We start from the raw sequence: 21,412 nt of genomic DNA on the forward strand, positions 1-21,412 counted from the left end.
GCTGTCTTACATGTTAAATTAAAATTTCTATTTTTTGTTATCAAAAATTGCTAATGTTTAATAACTGAAAATAAACCTTGGGTCACTAGCAGGGAATTTTCATACATATGAAAAACATGAAAACACATCATACAGACTTTGTCACTGTCAGTGTGTGCATATTCCTATAAAGTAAGCACTTTAGGAATTTTTTTATTGGGGTACAGTTGCTTTAAAATGTTGTGTTAGTTTCTGCTGTACAATGAAGTGAATCAGCTATATGTATACATATATCCCCTCTTTTTAGGATTTCCTTCCCATTTAGGTCACCACAGAGCACTGAGTGGAGTTCCCTGTGCTATACAGTAGGTTCTCATTAGTTATCTATTTTATACATAGTACTGTACATATGTCAATCTCACTCTCCTAATTCACGCCAATTCTTTTCTCCCCTTGCTATCCATACATTTGTTCTCTGCAGATGTACCTAGAGTCTGTCATACAGAGCGAAGTAAGTCAGGAAGAGAAAAACAAATACCATATATTAAAGCATATATGTGGAATCTAGAAAAATGGTACAGATAAACCTATTTACAAAGCAAAAATAGAGACACAAACACTTTAGGATTTTGCATAATCTAGTTTTATTCTCCACAACAAGATATCTAATGATTTTTCAGAATTTAATTATATTTAGGCTGATAGGAAATGAGCTTCCTGCAATCTTGATAGAATTTGCCAATTTTCAGGCATGGTTACTTATTTATTAGTTTTTCTGAGAGCAAATTTCTCAAATTTGGTGTTTAAGACATCCAGTTCTATTCAATTATATTATTAAAGATTTATTACTTATTGAAACTGTAAATGCTAAGATAGAGCATATTCCTTACACTGAAAAAACAATTAGATTTTTTCCCCTGAGTTCTATGAATTTATCTCCCTAAATTTTTCTCTTCTTATTTTCAGACAACAGAATATTTTTAAACAAATTTTAATGACTTGAGATATATCTGCATCTGTTTATATTAAAATTATATATTTAAGAGCATAATACAGGTACCTTCATTTATCAGTTTATATTTTCTCTGCATTCAAATACTTGTTGACTGGCTGAATGAAAAAATCAACTACTGACTGACATGATTTTTATATTCATGTTTAAACCTATTATATTTTACCTTTTATAATTTTAACAACAGGTTTATTAATTATAAAGTAATTCAGAAGAGGTTGAATGTTCATGAGCAAAATGAATGTGTGCTCAGTGAAAACAGGTATTTATAGAAAACGTTGTACCAATCATCATGTTACCATGTTCATTTTCTTTTTCCTAAACTGTTTACTAAGATTGTACAAGAAAATAATAGTACCATATAGTCAGTTTCTCTGAACTGAACTGCATCTTGGAATCCTAACTTTGTTTTCTTGCTAGATTTCAACTTCCACTGTTAGATAATTAGTTCCTTCCATACTATCCTTGAAACATAAAACATTTCTTATGTTTAACCACCTCCCCACTGTCCCAGTCCTAGTTCAAAACATCATTTCTCAGTCAGAATTTTAAAACAGCCTCTGTACTCTTCTCCCTTTCTTTAATCTTATCACTTTCCAATACACTTGAATTCTATATCAAAGTGACTTTTCTAAACAAATTTTATTCACTTGCTCAAAATTCTTTATTCACATTTGAATACCTACAGAATTATATCTTACTTCCTTAACATGATATGTAACATCTTGTATACTTGGTGAGCCTTATTTTTCATTATTCTCTGCTTTCAGTAAATGGTTTGTTGTTATCTAAACCCACTGTATAATTTCATGTACCTATTTCATGTTTCCACTATCTAGGATGATTTTTTCTCTTAATATTTATCTGGAAACTTATTGCTTATGCTTCAAAATTCCTGCAAGTATATTAAGTCTTCTGGAATGGTGGAATTAGGACCATGGCAAATCCTCTCCCCCCAAAAGGAACAATTAAAATCCTCAAGTTATCAGATTACCAAAAATAACAACTTCAGAACTCTGAAAATTAACTAAAGGCATAAAACAACTTAAAAATATATGCAAGATAAATGACTCAATCTTGGTAATGACAGCAGGATGTGTGGTGCTTTAACTTGTAACTGTACAATTTTGTCAGGGTTCATTTTGTCTGAGTCTCCATGGAGAAGATCCACTCCCAGGGGCATTGTCAAAAACAATAACAATTGGTTGCAAATAATGGGGGAAAAAGCATCATCTCAGCTGACTAATAATGTGATGTTAGTTGGGACAAGAAAGGGATCAGCAAAAAACTTAACAGGGAGATCTAGGGAAAAGCTTCAATGCATTCCTAGTAATCTAGAAGGCTGTGTTCATGTGCAACATTATGTTTATGTACAGGGCTGAATACATGTCCAGGAAATAAGGGAGATGATCACAGTTAATCATACCTAGCAGACCATGAGACACTTTACAAGGAGAAAGGAAAAGTCAAAGCAAACGACTGAATTGCCTAAACTTTGAATGTGTGCCACAATGCATACACAGATTCCCTCAGCAAATAGTGGAAGCATTACTGGCTTATAATGTTTAAAGAAAAAGTTTTTCCCAATCACTAAGTGACCACTAAGCTCTATTTAGGAAACAGTATTTTTAAAAAATAATAATAAAGAATTTTTAAAAGTAGTCAGAGATTTTAGTGTTTGTATACTGTAGGGAAAACATTTTCTACAGAACTAGTCCAGGCAAGTCACTAACAAACAATCAAATTAAGACAAAAAATGAGGGACATCAGAATCCTGAGTTGCTACAATAACTTACCTAAAATGTCGAGTCTTTACTTAAAATTATGAAACAAACAGAGAAAAAGGAAACTGACCTATAGGGAGAAAAAAGCAATCAATATAAAAAGTTTCTGGCTTTCAGTCAACTATTATAAATATCTTCAAAGAACAAAAGAAAAATAATTGTAAATAATTAAAACAATTTAGAATACCAAAGACCCACCAAGTATAGAATAAACAAAGAGATATGAATTATTAAAAATAGAAATTATGAGGTTACAAAGAACAGCAACTGAAAATGAAAAATTCACTAGATGGTCTTGACTGCACGTTTGAGTCGGCAGAAGAAAGAATCAGATATCATCTCACACCGGTCAGAATGGCCATCATTAAAAATCTAGAAACAATAAATGCTGGAGAGGGTGTGGAGAAAAGGGAACACTCTTGCACTATTGGTGGGAATGTAAATTGATACAGCCAAACAGTATGGAGGTTCCTTAAAAAACTACAAATAGAACTACCATATGGCCCAGCAATCCCACTACTAGGCATATACCCTGAGAACACCATAATTCAAAAAGAGACATGTATCAAAATATTAATTACAGCTTCTTTTACAATAGCCAGGACATGGAAGCAACCTAAGTGTCCATCAACAGATGAATGGATAAAGAAGATGTGGTGCATATATACAATGGAATATTACTCAGCCATAAAAAGAAACAAAATTGAGTTATTTGTAGTGAGGTGGATGGACCTAGAGTCGGTCATACAGAGTGAAGTAAGCCAGAAAGAGAAAAACAAATACTGTATGCTAACACATATATATGGAATCTAAGGGAAAAAAAGGTCATAAAGTACCTAGGGGTAGGATGGGAATAAAGACACAGACATACTAGAGCATGGACTTGAGGATATGGGGAGAGGGAAGGGTAAGCTGTGAGAAAGTGAGAGAGTGGCTTGGACATATATACACTACCAAACATAAAATAGGTAGCTAGTGGGAAGAAGACCCATAGCACAGGGAGATCAGCTAGGTGGTTTGTGACCACCTAGAGGGGTGTGATAGGGAGGGTGGGAGGGAGGGAGATGCAAGAAGGAAGAGATATGGGAACATATGTATATGTATAACTGATTCATTTTGTTATAAAGCAGAAACTAACACACCATTGTAAAGCAATTATACTCCAATAAAGATGTTAAAAGAAAAAAAAAAGAATCAGGGAATGTAAAGATAAATCGATAGAGATTATCCAATCTGCACAACAGAATGAATGAAGAAAAAAAATGAACAGATTCTGAGAGACCTGTGGGATACCATCATTATACTGATATACACATAATAGGAACACCAAAAAGAGGAGAGAGAAAGGGGCAGAAAAATTATCAGAAAGATAATAACCAACAATGTCCCAAATTTGGTGAAAAATATTAATTTATATACCTAAGAAGCTTAATGCAATCCAAGAAGGATAAACTCAAAGAGGTCCACAACTAGACCCACTATGATCAAATTATCAAAAACAAAGAGAAAATCTTGGGTGAAGCAAGAAATAAAATGACCCATCACATACAAGGGAACCACAATAAGATAGGTAGCTGCCTTCTCATCATTCACATTGGTGAATGAACCAATGAGGTGATATTTTTAAGGTGCTGGAAAAAAATTTAAAAAAGAAAACTGCTTACCTACCAAAATAAAGATATTCCCAGATAAACAAAGATTGGGAAATTTGGTTGCTTGCAGACTTGCCTTACAAGATACACTAAAGGAAGTTCTGCAAGCTGATATGTAGTAGCTCAAATAAGCACAAAGAAATAAAGTAGTAATGAAGATAATTACACAGAAAAACATAAAAGACAGTATTTTACTCTTAATTGATTCAAAAGGCAGCTACATAAAACACTGTAACATTGTATTGTTGGGCTTAAAACATAAAACTGCCATTTGTGTCACAATGATAACATAGAAGAGGGGCAGGGAAGTGAGGAAAGTTTCTATATACTATTTAAATTAAGTTAGCATTCAGCAGATATAAATTTTTAAAAATTACAATGTATTTTTCAATTTCAAGAACAACTTAAGACATGCTAAGAAAATGAGAGAATAATTAAAAAATGTAAAGTGAAAACAAAAAGCGATTAAAAAGACACACTAGAAAATATCTATGTAACATAAAAAAAGGCAGTAGAGGAAAAACAGAGGAACAAAAAAGAGATGAAAAGAAAATTGATAGATAAATGATATGTAAATCCAATAATGACATTAATTACATTAAATATAAAATGATTAAATACTGCAATCAAAATGTAGAGCTTATCAGACTGGAAAAAACATATATTATATATATATTATAAAATATACACATTGTGTATGTATGTGGATAAAGTGTCAAAGAAACAAATAGATTAAAATGAAAGGAATGAAAAAACATGCCATGCAAACAGTAGCCATAAGTGACCTGGAATGGCTATGCTAATATCAGACAAAATAGATTTTAAGACAAAAAGGTGTTACTGGGAATAGACACATTTTATAATGGTAAATGGGTCAGTTCATCACGAAGATAGCATAATTATAAACATACATAAACTGAACATAGAGCCCCAAAAAACATGAAACAAAAAATTAGCAGAATTAAGGAAGAAATTGACAATTCATCAACAGTAGTTGCAGACATCAGTACTCCACTCTCAATAATTAATAAAATAACAACTAGAAAATAAGCAAGAATATGGAGGACTTGAACAATACTGTTAAACAACTTGATCTAATTTGTATCTATAGAATATTTTACTCACCAACATCAGAATTTACTCTTCTCAAGTGCATATGGAACATTTTTTTCAGACTATATCATATGTTAGGCCATAAAACAAGTGTTAATAAATTTTGAAGGATTAAACTCATGAAAAGCATGTTCTTTGACCAAAATGGAATTAATTAAATTAGAATCCAGTCACATAATTAAATTAGAAATCAATAACACAGATGTTTGGAAATTAAACAATACTTGTGATACTTGTGATGCAAGGTGATTTTGAAGGTTAAATCAATATGTATATAAAAGAAACTTGCACCACTAATTCACTTATTTATTAGTTTATTTCACAAATATTATTGATTGTCCATTATTTGTCAGATGCTGTGTTGAGCATTGGGAATACAATATGATAAAAATAGATACATTACCTAGTATAACATATATTACACCCCAAATTAAATTCTCACAGTTGTATAACTGCAGAAGTTTCCTTGGAAGAATGTGGAAAGAACACAAAGTAGGGTCTTCCCTGGTGATGCAATGGTTAAGAATACATCTGCCAATGCAGGGGGCACGAGTTCGATCCCTGGTCTGGGAAGATCTCACATGCCGTGGAGCAACTAAGCACATGCACCACAACTACTGAGTCCGTGTGCCACAACTACTGAAGGCTGTGTACTTTTGTTGTGCTCCACAACAAAGAGAAGCCACTGCATTGAGAAGCCCACCGTTTGCTGCAACTAGAGAAAGCCTGCGTGCAGCGACGAAGACCCAATGCAGCCAAAATAAATAAATAAATAAACACAAAGTAGGTAGTGGTAGGAAAGGAGTGAGTACATGCAAATTAAAGCTTCTTAGAGGAAACTGAGGTCTGAAGAATGAGAAGAGGTTGGAATAATTGGAGGAATGTCAAGAAAACTATTCCAGGTACAGGGAATAAGATACGTGGTGAATTTCTCACAGAAACAAGTATGACACATCCAAAGAACTGAATTCATAGTACACACTTACTGTGTATCTGTGGTGATGAGAATAGTGGGGAAAAGATGCTACAGAGAACAGATTCTTGAGAGATTTACAAGATATGTTAAGGAGTTTGTATTTTACTGTAATGTCAAAGGGAAACTTTGGAGATATTAAGCAGAAAAATAATATTATATTTCCATGCTAAAGGATCATTCAAGCTTATTAGAGAACATATGAGAGATGTGCAAGACCAGAGATAGTCATGGGTAATCCAGGTGACATCTGACAGCTGTGCTGCTGGAACTGGCTCATACCGGATCATGAGAGGGGACTGTTACATAGTTTAATTGTATAATTTCAATTCTTCTCATGTGAGGTATCCAAGAAGAGATTTCTTTCAGGAAGCATCATATGTATGGATTCAGAGCTTAGAAAACAGAGCTGAAGTAGAGAAAGCATATAGATGTAAACTGAAGCTATAAGAGTGAATGACATCACTCAAGGAGTGTATATAAGGTGAAAAGATGAGAGGAAATCCTAAGTAACCACAACATTTAAGGTATTGTCATATAAGGAAAGCAGAAAACTGTGGTCAGACAAAAAAAGGGGGAAACCATGAGAAAGTCATATCACAAAAACAAATGTTTTAAAAAGGAGCAAGAGCTTGATAAATACAGGTGATCTAATCACAATAATTACCTATTTATGCCTTTCCATTAGTTAACTGGTAGAATCAATTTATGCACTAATCAACTTGTCCATTTGTCCTTTCTCTTTGTCATTTGCTTGCTTAACATCTTCTCTCAAATCTGGTAACATATGGCATTTTAGCATATTCAAGGAAAAGCTCCTCTGATTATATGTACATACTATTGTGACAATACTATAAAATGAATAGTCATTTGTAGTCTAAAAGTGTGCATTAAATCCTTTGAAAACTCTACCTCAAATAGATTGAGATTGTGTGAATTTTTAATTTTCAAAAAATTTAATTAAATTTGTCTAAGAGCCACAGTTAATTTAATATTTATTCAGTACAAAAGTTATCAGTATGTTGTATGATCTCAAGGTCAAAACACTACTTTATTCAAGGTAAGGAAACTATATAGAACTAGCTACTTGTAGTGGTTTATATTTTTATTAACCAGAGTCAGAATGAATGTCAAACTGGACAACGAGAAAATAGCGCTTCTAAAGATTATACCTACTGTGGTATTTTTTTCCTTCAACAGAGTACTTATAAACAAAATTCATCATTGTTTGTTTTGTATTGTCATATATGACATACAACTGTAAATTAATATGACTGATTTCTTTTAGTCAACTATTTTAAGTTTAATTCCCAATAACAATATATCATTGACTAAAAAAAGTAACTGTAGAAAAATTTTTACAAAACAAAACAATACTAATCATTTTCTTTGGACACATATGTATGTTTTTGAGGAGAAAAATATCTAAAGGTATATATATAACTAACCTAATATTAGAAATGACTTCTAGGCAGTTGAGGTAGAGGGAAGGGAGAACTGGATTGGAAAAGAAATGTCCAAGGGAGATTTAAATGCATTTGTCTTTTAAGTTGGAAAAGGTAAATGCATTCATGTGTTATTTCTACAATTGTCATTAATTTTTTAAATTAAATTTATTATGACAGTGATAGACCATGTGCAACCAAGGTGTCAAGACATTTAAGACACTGTTGTTCTAGCTCATTCTTATAGAAAAGGGAGCAAGGCAAGGTCCTTTATTTTCATTTCTATCAAGGCACACACTACATTTGTAGGTGTTTTCTCTTTAAGAGATACTTTAGCTTTTACTATTGTCAATCTTTAGAACAACCTTAGATATTTAAGCTTAGGACTATAACCATTTTACAGAGGCAGAAGCTTAGAGAAATGCATGAATTAGCAGCAAATCTTGGTTTACATACCATTCTTTCTTTTTTTACTTTGGCTAACTAAGAGTGTCCTTAAAAGCAGAAATTTTATCTACCAAAGAAAAGAAATTCATGATTGGATAAATCACACCTAGTAAAGTGCTATGGATATAGCTGGTATTCAATAGATTCTTGCAACTGAATTGGTGTTGAATTAACTATATCAGTACATCATTTGAGTAATTTTTCTTTTATTCCCTGAGAGCAAAGACAAAAAAAATGTTGTGCTGTTTTTAGTTCACAGAGTCCAAGATTGTTTGCACTAAAGTGAAATTCACAATTAATCACCTTCCTGAATGACTTTATTTTGGAGATGGAGAGCTGAGATCAAAAGTGAAAGAACTAATTTCAATGATAATGATAATAGTTCCTCTTATTCAGTGTGCATCCAGCCACTTTATTTGAGTTGTGGTTGATTCTTTCAATAATCAAGCAAGGCACGTACTATTTTTTTCTTTCTCAAGCAAATAATAAGACTAAGAGAAGTTTAATAAATTACTGAAAGCTTTTACCTTTAGTCCTGGGAAAACTTCACTTCTTCTAGAGGTCCTGTCTTTTCCTGACTACCTTAAAGACCTCTCCCCTCAAGTCTGTCTTAGGACACTTCCCCAATTTGTTTTTACTTTAACATTTATCTCTACCTATTCTTTTGCTTAACATCTGTATTCCCATTTAGAAAATGTATAAACTTATGAGAGAAGGAAACTTCCTGTTTAGGGTTTTACTCATGCCTTTAGGGAGAGGGAACTCTGCAATTGTTAAATTGTTTTCTCCACTGTCAAATTTCTTGCCCTTAAACTTAGACTGTATCTTACTCAGATGTTGTACCAATTCAAGTACATGCATGAAAAATAACAATAAGAAAATATGTTCAATGTTGGTCACATTAGGTACTTGATGCATTTTTACAGAAATGGAAGTTATGATATTTGGAAGTATGATCTCAAACATTTTTATATTTATCATTAAACAATCAACATCTCTCAAAATGGATGCTTCCACTGCTCATTTATGAAAAATTAGCAATGTTTAGAAATAGCCTTTGAAATTTTAGATCTATTATGCTATTTTCTATTTTACCAATTTGAATCTATCATAATATTTCTGATTGTAAAATGAACAAAAGTATCAAGAAATTGAAATTATCTCTCTTAATATTGTTCTATCTTGACATTTTTCCTTGCTTTGAAATTTGGGCTGCCATTATGCATGTATATTACATTTGTCTTTTCATATGAGCAAAAATGGTTTGTGTTTGTATCTTGAGAAAAACAAGTAGCTTGTTCATACTTCTAGAAACTCTACTGTTCTATTTTTTTGTAGAAAAATATAATATCTCATTAGCAGAATATCACTGAGATCCTGTACCAGGTAAACAGTCCTGATTTTAGTTTTAAGGTGTGATGAATCTACTATGATATAGTTGTGATACTGAAAAATCAACAAATTGTAATTCACTTGTGTAAGTTTTTATGAGTACTGGGGAGGTCTTAAATCACTGGAATACATCACAATCTACAGTAGCACCTACAAGAATAAGGCTATGTTTCTTATTGCTGTTGATGCATTATTTTGCTACTGAGCTGTTCGAGATGTTGGTCTCACATGATCACATCTTTTTGGTATAGTTACCCTAAAAGTAGACAGAAAAACCCTGTCTACGTTAAATTTGAAGAGGCACAGAACTTTTTAAGCACAATTTATCTAATATACAGAGAAAGCACCAGCTGCAATAGCTATTTTTAAAGCATACAATTAATTTTAGTTTTCCCTAAACAATCCTGGTAAGAACTTGAATATATGTTGTAGATGCCCAATAAGGAATTCTAAGAACTTCAGTGTGCTAAGTAAAAATGGAAAATATATAGAATAGATTTAATTATAAAAAGAGGACAGTTTGACTTCTTTGGACACCCTAAGAACAATGGTCAAAAGAAAAACACTGTGGATAATTGTTAAAGATGCTAAAATTTATTCTCCATTTAAAATTTTAGGTAACTCTTTGGGGATCTTATTAAAACTATCTGTGTTACAAGAAAATTATAAATTTATTTTACAGTAAGGAGAGATCATTATTTATTTATTGCAAAATTGTAGACAACTTTCATCCTTGACTCAAGGACATCATGTGGCTGGGGGACTGGCAATGAGATATTGCTACAATAAGGAACCCTAGCCTAGAAGTGCTATCCTTTCCTGATGGACCTGAAGCTGTCTTTCTCCACCTGAGTTACGAGGCAGCTGGCAGAGGGATGGGGGAAAAGCAAGAAAGAGGATTCTGAAGCAAAAAAGCACTCAATTAGAAAGCCTCAGAAAGAGAAAAACAAATACCGTATCCTAACACATATATATGGAATCTAAAAAAAACAAAAACAAAATTGTCCTGAAGAACCTAGGGGCAGGACAGGAACAAAGACGCAGACATAGAGAATGAACTTGAGGACATGGGGAGGGGGAAGGGTAAGCTGGGATGAAGTGAGAGAGGGGCATGGACATATATACACTACCAAATGTAAAATAGATAGCTAGTGGGAAGAAGCCGTATAACACAGGGAGATCAACTCGGTGCTTTTTGACCACCTAGAGGGGTGGGATAGGGAGGGTGTGAGGGAGACACAAGAGGGAGGAGATATCGGGAGATATATATATATGTATAGCTGATTCACTTTGTTTTATAGCAGAAACTAACACACCATGTAAAGTAATTATACTCCAATAAAGATGTTTAAAAAAGAAAGCCTTTTTGTCCCTGTGGGTCTGAAGTTACCCTCCTCTGCCTAGGTATTAACAGCCTGCAACACCAGTACTTGCCTAAGAATCACTTATGTTCATGGGTTGGAGACTCCATTTCACCATCAAGAGGCACCAGCTTTCCCAGACTGGGCAAACTCTCTTTAATCCTCAAGCAGCACCAGGAGGAAACATGGGAACCCCAATGACATGAGATAAACCACAACATAGTAGCACAATGACTCTAAAAAGTAGCTCTCAAAGGAAGGCCAATACCTGTTTATTACAGGTAAACAGTGTAATTGTCTCCTAAAATAACAATAACAAGGACAAAATTAAATAGGACTCTGAGTTTCCCAACATAATAGCTAAAATGTCCAGAATAAAAAAAAATAATAATAATTACTCATCATACCAAGAATCAGGCAAACAATTTAAGTGAGAAGAGACAATTAAGAGACACAAACATTGGGGTGATGGAATTATGTGCAAAGGATTACACAGTAACTGTATGCAAAGAATTATAGTTATCATGAAAATAATCCAAATAGCTAAAATTCTTATTAAACAAATTTTTAAAAATAGAAAACTTTGACAAATAATTAGAAGCTATAGTAAAGAGCCAAATGAATATTATAAAACTGAAAAAAATAATAACATAAATTAATAAAAACTTGTTAGATGAACTACAGAGTTGAGTGACAGTGAAAGTAATAAGTGAACTGAAGGACAAGTCAAATGAATTTACTTGGTTTGAACAAAAAATAAATGAACAGACCCCTAGGGATCTAATAACAAATGATCCAACATTTATATCATTGGATCCTAGAAGGAAAGGATAAGAAGAGTGGGGCTGAAAGTATTTTAAAAAATAAAGGCTGAGCATTTTTCACAGTTGCAAAAGACATAGACCTACAAATTGAAGAAGCTGAGAAAATGAAAACATGAAAAACAACCCTTCAAATTCCACCCCGAGATACATTATAATTAAACTTCTGAAACCTAAATCCAATGAAAAAGCCTTGAAAGTAGCCAGAGATAAATGACACATTACCTCTAGGGGAACACCTATTCAAATGACAGCATAATTCTTATCTAAAACTATGGAAACCTGAATGAAGTGTCACAATATTTTCCAAGTGCTGAAAGAGAACTGCCCATTATTATTTCTACAGTATCTCTCATTCAAAACTGAAAGAGCTGGAAGAAGTGGAAAATCAGGAAGAATATAGATGATCTGAATAACACAATTAACCAATGGGATATAACTTACATAATAAACACTCCACCCAATATCAGCAAAATAAACATTTTTTTTCAAATGCCTACAAACATTCATCAAGATAGAACATATCCTTAGCCATAGAAGCACCTTTGAAATATTTAAAAGGATCAACATAGCTCAAAGCATATTCACTGACCATAATGAGATAAAACTAGAATTTAATAACATAAGAACAAAAGGAATATCTCTGTACATGTAGAAATTAAATATTCCATTCCTAAATAAAACACACATCCAAGAGGATGACTGAGGAAATAAAAAATATAACTAAATGAAAGAGAAAAACAATATATCAAAATGAGAAGGAAATACACAGCACTAAAAGCTTACATTAGGAGAAAAGAAAAGATCTCAAATCAATAATCTACTTTTCTAACTCAAATAAGGATTAAAGAAGAACAAAGAAAGCCTATAACAAGCAGAAAGAAGGGAAAATAAAAGGCAGAAGACAATAAAATTAAAAACAGGAAAACCACAGATAAAATCAATGAAACAAAAAACTAGTCCTTAATACAAAATCAAGAAAGTTGACAGAGGGGAGAGGTCAAGATGGCAAAATAGAAGGAAGTGGAGCTCACCTCCTCCTGCAAATACAACAAAAATGCATCTAGACATAGAACTATCCTCACAGAATGCCTACTGAATGCTGGCAGAATATCTCATACAACCAAAGCTGCTAGAAATGTCACCATGTAACTGGGTAGGACAAAAGAAAAAAAAAGGAATCATGGTAGGACCTGTGCCCCTAGGAGGGAGCTGTGAAAGAAGAAAGGTTCCCTCACCCTGGGAGACCCCTTCACTAGTGGGGAGATCAGCTGGGACAGAAAGGGAGCTTCAGAGGCTCAAAGGAGAATGCAGAATCTGGCTTGTAGCAGGCAGAACAGACAGAAAACAGCACAGATAGTCCTAGCCGCCCTGCTTCACTCCACAGCCTGAGATGTACATGTGTTGTTGCACACAGGGGCTGATTGTTGAAACTCAGGTCTCAGTGGAGAGACCTGGGGAGAGGAATAGGGTTGGCTTTACAGAGACAGCCTGAAGGGGCTGAAGAGTGACCCAGGTTGCAGCTAGGAGTGTGTGAAAGATGGAGCCCAAGGCTGCCATAGGAGCCCCAACATTAACACATACATTAAAGGAGGGATAGGGCCCAGTCACAGCAGCCTTATTCTTGGCATGACTCTACCAGTTATGGGAGTACACAAACACAGGTGGTTGACCACATGCTGAAGGAGGCAAGGTTACAATCTGAGCCAAGCCCCAGGGACCACATGCCTTTTGAAGTTGGGCTAAAATCAGAGCAGCTTTGTGACTTTGGTGGATTTATGCCACCTTTGTAAGCTTAGTGCCTGCAAGACATCCCAATAGATTACTGGTGTTTCCCTGGTTGGGATGGGTACTGAGTTAACAGCTGCAGGCTTGTGGGTACATGAACAGAGAGGCAGAGCCAGAGACTTTACTAATGGCTTTGGGAGCATAGCACCTGAGGGATATCTGGGATGACTGCCTGCATTCTCACAGATGAGGCAGGGCTGAGAACAACACCAACAACAGTATATTATGTAAGCATGCACAACAGGTAACAGATGACACCACAGAGTGCATCTCCTGTGGAGGAAGACTCAGTGGTTCCTCTCCCAGCAGAAGTACTCCAGTCCTGACTACTCCACACCACAGCTCAGAAACAGATCTGGGGGCTTCTACTCCAACAACTGAAGAGCAGACCCTGATCCCAACAGGGGTGTGACAGCCACAGAGAAAAGAGAAGAGTGTGTTCAACATTCAGTGCAGGTTCTGGTCATAACAACACCAGTCACAAAACTTATGAAGGGGATAATGGCCAGCACACACTGAGAAAAGAGACAGCAGTCACCATAATAAAAACAGCCCTCACACCAAAAATATTGGACTCAAACAGTCTACACAGGGAGGTTCCCACATGAAAAGAGCCCTTCAAGATCACAATAGATAACTCTTTCTGCTAAATTCGTAGGATCAGAGAAATATAAGTAAAATGAAGAAGCAGAGGTACAAATCCTAATTAAAAGAAAAATAGAAATCCCCTGAAAGAACAATGAAACCAGATCCCAAATTCAAAAAGGAGGTAAGAAAAATACAGAAGGAATTAAGAAAGGCTATTGATGGAAATGCAGATTACTGTTATAAAAAACAAACAAACTAGAAACTATCAAGAAGACCCAATTATAATTAGATAACTAATTTGCTGAGATGAAAGCTGACTTAAAGGTGGTAAGTAGCAAACTAAATAATGCAGAAAAATGAATAAGTGATCTGGAAGATAGAATAATGGAAATCATCCAATCAGGACAGCAGACAGAAAGCCAAATGAAGAAAAAATGGAAGCAATATAAGTGACCTATGGGATAACATAAAGCACTCCAATCTATGCATAACAGGGATTCCAAAAGGGGAAGAAAGAGAAGAGGGGATCAAAAATGTATTTGAAGAAATTACGGATGAAAGCTTTCCAAACCTAAAGAAGGAAACAGATATGCAGGTACAGGAAACCCAGAGGATCCCAAACAAGATGAACCCAAACATATCTACACCATGACATATCATAAATAAAATGACAAAAGTTAAAGAGAGGATTTTAAAGGAAGCAAGAGTAAAACAAAGAGTTAGTTACACAGGGACCCCCACAAGGCTATAAGCTATTTTCACTACAGAAACAGTCCAGGACAGAATGGAGTGGCAAGATATATTCAAAGCCCTGAAATGAAAAACCTGCAACCTAGGATATTCTACCCAGCAAGGTTATCATTTAGAATAGAAGGAAAGAGAATTTTTCAGACAAGTGAAAACTGAAATAAAACACCCCACTGACATCAATGGACAGATTTTCCAGACAGAAAATCACTAAGGCAATAGACATCCTAAATGAAATAATAGAATAGTTAGACTTAATTGATATTTTCCAAGACATTACATCCAAAAAAAAAAAAAAAAAAAAAAACCCTGAATATGCATTCTTTTCAAAAACGCATTCTCTAGGATTGACCATATACTAGAACACAAAACAAGCCTCAACAAATTGAAGAGGATACAAATTATTCAAACATCTTTGCTGGTACAATGACATGAAATGAGAAATCAACCACAGAAAGATAAATGAGAAAAAAAAAATCACATGGAGACTAAATAACATGCTACTGAAAAACCAATGGATCAATGATGAAATCAAATAGAAAATTAAAAGACATCTTGAGATAAATTAAAGGAAAACAAAACCATACAAAATCTATGGGATACAGAAAAAGCAGTCCTAAAAGGGAAGTTGATAGCAATATAAGCCTTCATCAAGAAAACAAGAAAAATCACAAATAAACAACCTAAACTTCTACCTAAAGGAATTAGAAAAAGATGAACAAATTAAATGTAAAGTCAGCAGAAGGAAGGAAATGATAAAGTTCAGAGAAGAAATAAATACAATTGAAATTAAACAAATAGTAGAAATAATCAATAAAACCAAGGGCTGTTTTTTTCCAAAGGGTAAAAAAAATTGACACACTTTGGGTCAGGGTCACCAAGAAGAATAGAGAGAGGACCCAAATAAGCAAAATAAGAAATGAAAGAGGTGAGAGAACAAAGGAAACTGCAGAAATACAAAAATATATATATACTATGATAAATTTTATGTCAACAAATTGGAAAACCTAGAAGAAATGGACAAGAAACATACAGCTCACAAAATCTGAATCAAGAAGAAATAATTTGAACAGACCAATCACTAGAAGTAAAATAGAATCTATAACAGAAAAATAAAAAAAAATTAAAAATTAAAAAAAAAAAAAAACTTCCTGCAAACAAAAGTCCAGGACCAGAAGACTTCACTGGGAAATTCTACTAAACATATAAAGAAGAACATATACTGAGCTTTATCAAACTATTCCAAACGATTGAAGAGGAGGGAATACTCCCAAAATCGTTCTATGGAGCCACCAAGACTCTTATACCAAAACCAGACAAAGACATTACCAAAAAAATAAAATTACATGCCAATATCTTTTGATGAATATAAATGCAAAAATTCTCAACAAAATATTAGCAAACTGAATCCACCTACACACACAAATGATTGGATACCATGATCAAGATGAATTCATCCCAGGGTCAAAAGGATAGTCCAACATAAGTAAATCAATAAATGTGATACACCACATCAACAAAAGGAAAGACAAAAAACACAAGATCATCTCAATGGATACAGGAAAAGCATTTGATATAATTGAACGTCTATTCATGATAAAAATTCTTTTTACCTTTTATAAGATATAAAAGATAATTATATTTTTATCTTTTATAAGATAAAAATTCTTATAAAAAGTGGGTATAGAGGGAACATATCTCAACATTATAAAAATTATTATGAAAAACCCACCTCCAATATGATACTCAGCTGTGGAAAGATGAAAGCCTTCCTGCTAAGATCTGGAGCAAGAAAAGAATGCCCACTCTCACCACTTCTATTCAACATAGTACTGGAATTCCTAGCCACAGCAATCAGACAAGAAAAAGAAATAAAATTATCAAAATTGGAAGGGAAGAGGTAAAATTATCATTATGCGGAGATGACATGATACTATATATAGAAAACCCCAAAGACTCCACATAAAAACTACTAGAATAGAGAAACGAATTCAGCAAGGGAGAAGGATACAAGAATAACATACAGAAATCAGCTGCATTTCTTAACCCTAACAATGAAATCACATAAGTGGAAAGGAAAAAAAAAAAGCCTTTTAAAAACTCATCAAAAAATAAAATACTTTCAAAGGGAGCAATCAGGATGGCAGAGTAGTAAGATGTGAAGCTCACTTCCTCCCACAAATACATCAAAAATACATCTGCATGTGGAAAGATTCTCACAGAATATCTACTGAATACTGGCAAATCTCAGACTTCTGAAAGGGCAAGAAAATCTCCACATAACTGGGTAGAAAAAAAAAAAGAAAGAAAAGTGTGAAAGGAATTGGGATGGAACCTGTGCCCTTGGGAGGAGCTGTGAAAGAGGAAATGTTCCTGCAACTGTGGAAGTTCCCTCATGGACAGGGAGATCAGCCAGGAGAGAGTGGGACCAGAGCCTTGGAGGAGAATACAGCATCTGGTTTGCAGCAGATTGAACAAGAACCCCCATAAGCCTATAAGCTATTTATATCTACAACCTAGGATACTCTACCCAGCAAGGTTATTATTTAGAATAGAAAGAAAGATAAAGAGTTTTTCATACAAGCAAAAACTAAAAGAATACAGCAATAGTAAATCCACCCTACAAGAAATACCGAAAGGTCTTCTCTAAATTAAATTTTGTTTTAACATCTTTATTGGGGTATAATTGCTTTACAATGGTGTGTTAGTTTCTGCTTTATAACAAAGTGAATCAGTTATACATATACATATGTTCCCATATCTCTTCCCTCTTGCGTCTCCCTCCCTCCCACCCTCCCTATCCCACCCCTCCAGGCTGTCACAAAACACCAAGCCAATATCCCTGTGCCATGCAGCTGCTTCCAACTAGCTATCTACCTTACTACGTTTGTTAGTGTGTATATGTCCATGACTCTCTCTCGCCCTGTCACAGCTCACCCTTCCCCCTCCCCTAAATTAAATTTTTATAGTAAAAAATCTATTGTAAAAATGTATACAAAAGAGAAAACTGAAATCAGAAAGCAAATAAGCCAATACACAGATTAAAAAATTTTTTTTTAATTTCTGTGAAAGTGATGATAACCACAATGAACAGCAGAAGAATGAACGTGAAGATGTAAAAGAAGACATTAAAATCATAAAAATATACTGGAGGATAGTAGGAAAATATAAATTTTTTTTTCATTTCCTAAAATGTGTTTGAGCCTATATGACTACCAGTCTAAGGCAAATAGATATAAGAAGGGGTTAACATACTTGAAAAACAGAATAAGCACAAATCAAAAATATGCAATACATTCAAAAAAAGAGAAGAGAACATAACTATAACACAAAAGAAAACAAACATCAAACAACAAAAAGGAAAAAAAGGGACAAAGAAGAAATATAAAATCAGTGGGAAAACAAGGTTTAAAATGGCAATGAATACATATCTATCAATAATTACCTTAAAGGTCAATGGACTAAATATTCCCATCACAAGACATAGAGTGGAAGATTGGATAAAGAAACAAGAGCCTACAATATGCTGCCTACAAGTGACCCACTTTAGGGCAAAGGACACACACAGATTGAAAGTGAGAGGATGGGAAAAGATATTTCATGCAAACAGAAATGAAAATAAAGTAGGGGTCGCTATAGTCAAACCTGACAAAATAGACTTTAAAACAAAGGCCATAAAGAAAGATAAAGAAGGGCACTATGTAATGATAAAAGGATCAATATAAAAGGAGGATTTTACACTCATCAACATATATGCACCCAATATAGGAGTGCCCCAAAACATAAAACAAATACTAACAAACATAAAGGGAGAAATTGACAGGAATACAATAATAGTAACATCCACTAATATCCCACTAACATCCCACTCACATCAATGGACAGATCCTCTAGATAGAATATTAATAAGGCAACAGAGATATTAAATGACAAAATTCAACAGACTTAATTGATATTTTCAGGACATTACATCCCCCCCCCAAAAAAAAACCAAACAAACAGAATATACATTCTTTTGGAGCACACATGGAACATCCTCTAGAATTAAGCACATACCAGGATACAAAAACAACCTCAACAAATTTAAGAGGATAGAAATTATCTCAAGCATCTTTTCTAACCACAATGGCATCAAACTACAAATCAATGACAGAAAGATAAACAAGAAAAGAACGATCATATGGAGACTAAACAGCTTGCTACTAAAAAACCAATGAATCAACAATGAAATCAGAGAAAATTTAAAGAAATATCTTGAGACAAATGACAGTGAAAACACAACCATACAAAATCTATGGGATTTAGAAAAAGCAGTCTTAAGAGGGATGTTCAGAGCAATACAGGTCTTCCTCCAAAAACAAGAAAAATGTCAAATAAACAAGATAACCTACTACTTAAAAAATTAGAAAAAGAAGAACAAACAAAACCTAAAGTCAGCTGAAAGAAGGAATAATAAAAATCAGAGAGAAAATAAATAAAATAGAGATTAAAAAAGAGAAAAAATAAATAAAACCAAGAACTGGTTCTTTGAAAGGATAAGATTGACATACCTCTGTCCAGGCTCACCAAGAAGATAATAGAGAACATAAATTTAAAAAAAAAAAAAAAGAAATGAAAAAGGAGACAAAGAAACCAATACTGAAGAAATACAAAAAAACAGTAAGGGAATACTATGATCAAAGATATGACAAAAATTTCGACAACCTAGAAAAAATGGAAAACTTTCTAGAAACATATAGCCCACCAAAATTGCATCAAGAAGAAATAGATAATATTAATAGAACAATCGCTAGAAGTGAAATAGACTCTGTAATTAAAAACCTCTCTACAAACAAAAGTCCAAGACCAGATGGCTTCACAGGTGAAGTCTACCAAACATACAAAGAAGAACTTATACTGATCCTTCTCAAACTCTTCCAAAAAATTGAAGAGTAGGGATCACTCCCAAAGACATTCTATGAAGCTACCATCATCCTGATACCAAAACCAGACAAAGACACCAACAAAAAAGAAAATTACAGGCCAATATATTTGAAGAATATAGGTGCAAACAAAATATTAGCAAACCAAATCCAACAACATGTAAAAAAGAGCATACACTATGACCAAATGAGATTCATCCCAAGTTCACAAGGATAGTTCAACATAGGCAAATGAATTAATGTGATAAACCACCTCAACAAAAGAAAAGACAAAAACCACATGATCCTCTCAACAGATGCAGAAAAAGCATTTGACAAAATTCTACATCCATTCATGACAAAAACTCTTGCCAATGTGTGTATAGAGGGAACATATCTCAAGATAATAAAAACTGTTTATGAAAAACCCACAGCAAATATAATACTCAATGGTGAAAACCTGAAAGCCTTCCCACAAAAATGGTACAAGACAAGGATGCCTATTCTCACCTGTTCTATTTAGCATAGTACTGGAAGTCCTAGCCACAGCAATCAGAGAAGAAAACGAAAGAAAAAGTATTCAAATTGGAAGGGAAGAGTTAAAATTATCATTATATGCAGATGACATGATATTATATATGGAAAACCTTAAAGACTCTACACAAAGAGTACTAGAACTAATAAATTTAGCAAGGTAGCAGGATACAAGATTAACATACACAAATCAGCTGCATTTCTCTACAGTAACAATGAAATATCAGAAAAAGAATGTAAAAAGAAAAATACCTTTTAAAATTGCACCCTGAAAAATAAAATACTTAGGAGTATATATGACCAAGAAGGTGAAATATTTAGACACTGAGAACTATAAAACATTAATAAAGGAAGCTGAAGATGATTCAAAGAAATGGAAAGATATCCCTTGATCTTGGATTGGAAGAATTAATATTATTAAAATGGCCATACTACCAAAAGCAATCTAAAGATTTAATGTGATCCCTATCAAATTACCCATAACATTTTTCACAGAACTAGAACAAATAATCTTAAAATTTATATGTAACCATAAAAGATCCAGAATTGCAAAAGCAACCTTGAAGAAAAAGAACAAAGCAGGAGGTATAACCCTCCTAGACTTTGGATAATAGTACAAATCTACAATAATCAAAACAGTGTTGTATTGGCACAAAAACAGACATATAGATCAGTGGAAAATAATAGAGAGCCCACAAATAAACCCACATACTTAAGGTCAATTAATCTTTGACAAAGGAGGTGAGAATATACAATGGGAAAAATACCATCTATTCAGCAAGTAGTGTTGAGAAAGTTGAAAAGCCACATGTAAAGAAGTTAGAACATCAAAGGAGTTAGAACACACCATCTCACCATACACAAAAATAAATGCA

General features: G+C 33.7%; 1 long non-coding RNA gene across 1 annotated transcript; it reads left to right on the top strand.

Moving 5' to 3' along the window:
• Positions 1-1,332: 1,332 nt before the first annotated feature.
• On the top strand, positions 1,333-20,317 carry LOC113614289 (uncharacterized). Its single transcript, XR_003430571.1, has 3 exons — positions 1,333-1,345; positions 6,938-6,946; positions 20,196-20,317. It is a non-coding gene; the product is annotated as an uncharacterized LOC113614289 (long non-coding RNA).
• Positions 20,318-21,412: the final 1,095 nt, after the last annotated feature.

Source organism: Aethalodelphis obliquidens, unplaced genomic scaffold, assembly GCF_003676395.1.
Source record: "Aethalodelphis obliquidens isolate GAN/ISIS:26980383/991018 unplaced genomic scaffold, ASM367639v1 scaffold93, whole genome shotgun sequence".
Lineage (NCBI taxonomy): Eukaryota > Metazoa > Chordata > Mammalia > Artiodactyla > Delphinidae > Aethalodelphis > Aethalodelphis obliquidens.